The sequence below is a fragment of the Tenrec ecaudatus genome, chromosome 10 (assembly GCF_050624435.1).
Source record: "Tenrec ecaudatus isolate mTenEca1 chromosome 10, mTenEca1.hap1, whole genome shotgun sequence".
NCBI lineage: Eukaryota > Metazoa > Chordata > Mammalia > Afrosoricida > Tenrecidae > Tenrec > Tenrec ecaudatus.
In genome coordinates, this window is record NC_134539.1 from 132,338,033 (window position 1) to 132,341,881 (window position 3,849).

At 41.9% G+C, this 3,849-nt stretch overlaps 1 pseudogene; it reads left to right on the forward strand.

The window, feature by feature from the left end:
- Positions 1-267: 267 nt before the first annotated feature.
- On the forward strand, positions 268-440 carry LOC142460336 (U2 spliceosomal RNA; annotated as a pseudogene).
- Positions 441-3,849: the final 3,409 nt, after the last annotated feature.

Here is a 3,849-nt window from a genome sequence, read left to right on the forward strand (position 1 = left end):
TGCCCAGAATTTTAATCTCTAAGAGATGTATGTGTTTGTGTAATCCGTTCTATAAATACTTGTGCCAGGCACTGTGAGAGGAGAGGGGAGCGAGCGATACCTCTGCTCTTTTGTTTTTTAAACGTTTTATTAGGGGCTCATACAACTCTTATCACAATCCATACATATACATCAATTGTGTAAAGCACATTTGTGCATTCTTTGCCCTTATCATTTTCAAAGCATTTGCTCTCCACTTGAGCCCTTTGCATCAGGTCCTCTTTTTTTATCGCTTCTTGGCCTTTTGGCTAAGATCAAGTGTAGCCTCTGCTCTTTTAACACTTAAACTCTCATTTTTTACCCTTTCTTTAAAAAAATTCAAATTTATTGAGGTGTACAAATAGATACACCCATGTAAGTGTGCATTTTAATACATTTTGAGAAGGTAACACGCATGTAATCAATACTAAAATCAAGATATAGAAGATTGTCGGCTCCCAAAAAGGCCCCCTGGAGCCCCTTTGAGAGGACTGCCCTCACTGACCTCAGGTGCCCGCTGCCCTGCTCCTCTGGCACTATAGATTTGTGTTTCCTAGCATTTCGTAGAAATGGGATCGTCATGTTCAGCGTCTGGTTTCTGTCCCCCGATCTAATGGCTCTAAGATGCATTCACGTTGTGGTGTCTCTTTTGTTCCTCTTTATGGCTGAATCGCATTCCATCGCAAACCACAGATTTCTGCCTAGTCCTCTACCTGTCCGATAGACACCTGCGTAGTATCGCCAGTGTGAATAAAGCTATCAGATGGTGATAGGATGTTTGTATGCCTTTTTTTTTTTTTTAGTCTTATGAGTCAGAATTTACTTAAAGGTCGTGAATTTGAGATTTTGGTCTATAGAAGATCACTCTGAGAATCGGCCCCAAAGCAATTGGTTTGGTGATGTTGAGTTTTGACTTTGGTGACATAAATAATTCTGATTCACGGTGACATCAAGAGACAGAGAAGAACTTTAAAAAGTCATTGGCTTATAATCACATATCATACAATTCAATAGTCCAAGCATATTAGGAAGAGTTGTGCAATCAGCCCCACAATCGATTTTGGAACATTTTCTTCTCATGCTCACTGTTAGCTCCCCATTCCCCACATCATCCCCAGCCATGCCCCTAGGTAATTATTCATCCCGGTACTGTCTCTATAGATGTAGCTCTCCTGGGTTTCACATACAGAAAACCATACAAAACACAAACCAGGAACAAACAAAACATGACTAGGAAAAACCTCAATTGAAAAGAAAGAAGAAAATATTAAAAGCTGAAACAAATTTAAAATGGGTCAAAAGGGAGATCAACTGATAAGACATTGCATTTTAACCTGCCGCCACCTGCCGCCATCGGCGGTACAGTGGTCTGTCTGTTTCAGGGGGCTCAGAGGTTGGGCCTCCGCTAACATCCAGCGCCTTCTGCAAACCAAGCGTTCACAACGTAACCTCTGAGACCATTCCCTCCTTCAGAACTGGCTTTACAGTTGGCGCCTCATTTAGATGGCTGCTTGTTTTAAGACCCCAGACACTATTCTTTCTCACATCCGGGCACCATCTGATTTCTTCACCACCCTTTGCTTTATCACCCATATCTTCTCTTCATGAGCCTGAGGAACGTAAGGAGTAGGGCCATGCCAAAAGAACGCATTGTTCTTAGATCGGGGCTAAACCTCAGTGCAAGCCAGAGTCCATTGGTGTATCTCTGGTTCTCTTTAGAGACGTCATTGTCATTTTATGACAGAGAGCATTATAAATCATTCCCTGGGGCACAGGGAATTCTACTGATAGTGTCATTAATTTAGCCCATGGTATTGAATTTAAAACTGTTGAGAACAGGAAAGTGTACATGTATAGGCTGGTTACAGATCAAAAGACATGAAATGTTGACTTGTACAAGTTAAACTCGTAAGTAAATGAGTCCTGTTGACACAAACAATGGGGGTGAGTGATAGGACAAAACCTCGATAACACTCGTTCACCAGGGAAAAACCTACAGCCTCATACATGTCATAAGAGGGCAAGGAAGGCCTTAAAAGGAAAACATACAAATGTGCTTTACGTAATTAATGTATGTATGGATTGTGATAAGAGTTGTATGAGCCCCTAATAAAACGATTTTTTTAAAAAGAATAAATATCAGTAGTCCTGAGTCACCATTCCTTGGCATGTGTAAGTCTTTCTATGGACAGAGAGGATTTCATTCCTATGGACATACCTAGGAGTGACATTTCTGAGTCATATAATAAATGTTTGTGTAATTTTATAAGAAACTGCCAGTTTCATAAAGTAGTCGGGCCATTTTACCTTCCCACTACTATGTTCCAATCACTCCACGATGTGCCAACAGCAGGTTTGCCAGACGTTTGCATGTTAGCCATTTGGGGAGTGTGTGTGGCATCTCATGATAGTCTTCATCAGCATTCCCTGCACGGCTAATGACACTCAGCAGCTTTGCATGCACGGTGGTAGCCAGTCATATATTTTCTTTGATAAAGTGTCCGGTTGAGCAATTTGCCTGTTCTTTAAAAATTGGGTTGCTTGTACTCTTGTCCTTGAGTTGTGAGGATTCCTATATATTCTATATGCAAACTCTTCTCAGATAAGTATATTATGGATATTTTCTCATAGCTGATGGCTTGTGTCTTTGGTTTCTTAAGAATAAGTCTTTTCACAGGAGCAAATGTAGGGGGAGGAAGAGAGAGTGGAGCACATCCTTGCCCACCAAGCCCTGAGGACGATATTCCCACTCAGAGCAGCCAAAGCACAGAGAGGACCATAGGGCCGGCCCCACTACGAGACACGACATCCCTCACTGACCCATAGCTCCACGGGGGACAACACTGGACACACAGTGCGGGAATTGTGCCCGATCTGACCCCACCACACTGAGACGAAACACTAAGGGCGTTCAACAGAACGGCAAGGGGAACAGAGCAATGAAATCCCCAGGGAAGACCAAAATTAGACTTTGGGGTCAGGGCGTGGCACCCCATCAGATTCGACCAGAAAACACTCCTAAAGGTCAACAAACAGACCTTGAACTATTTATAGACTTTTCTTTTTTTGTTGTTGGGTTTTCCCTTGTTGCTTTTTTTGGTTGTTGTTTTGTTTTCTTTTATTGCTTTGTTTTGCTCTGTCTTGTTTTTTTATGTGTATATTATTATCTCTGCAGGTCTATCTAGATAAGTGGGATAAGCAGTAAGGAGGAGAAAACAATGCAACTGGTAGTTTTGGGGGACATGGAAGAAGGGAAGGCGGGGAAAGGAGTTGGGTGTTAACAAACCCAAGGACAAGGGAGCAACAAGTGATACAAAATCTGTGGGGAGAGGGTGTAGGAGGTCTGGTAGGGCTTGATCAAGGGTAGTGTAACCAAGAGGAATTACTGAGACCCAAATGAAGGCTGAACATGATAGTGGGACAAGAGGAGAGTAAAAGGAAATAGAGGAAAGAACTCAGAGGCAAAGGGCATGTATAGAGGTCTAAATACAGATATGTACATATGTAAATGTATTTATATATGATGATCAGGAAATAGATCTATGTGCATATACTTATAGGTTTAGTATTAAGGTAGCAGATGGACATTGGGCCTCTACACAAGTTCTCCCTCAATGAAAGAACACTTTGTTCTATTAAACTGATATTCCATGATGTTCACCTTCCCAACACAATTGCTAAAGACAAAGTGGGTGCACAAGCAAATGTGGTGAAGAAAACTGATGGTGCCCAGCTATCAAAAGATACAGCATCTGGAGTCTTATAAAGGCTTGAAGATAAACAAGTGGCCATCTAGCTGAGAAGCAACAAAGCCCACACGGAAGAAGCACA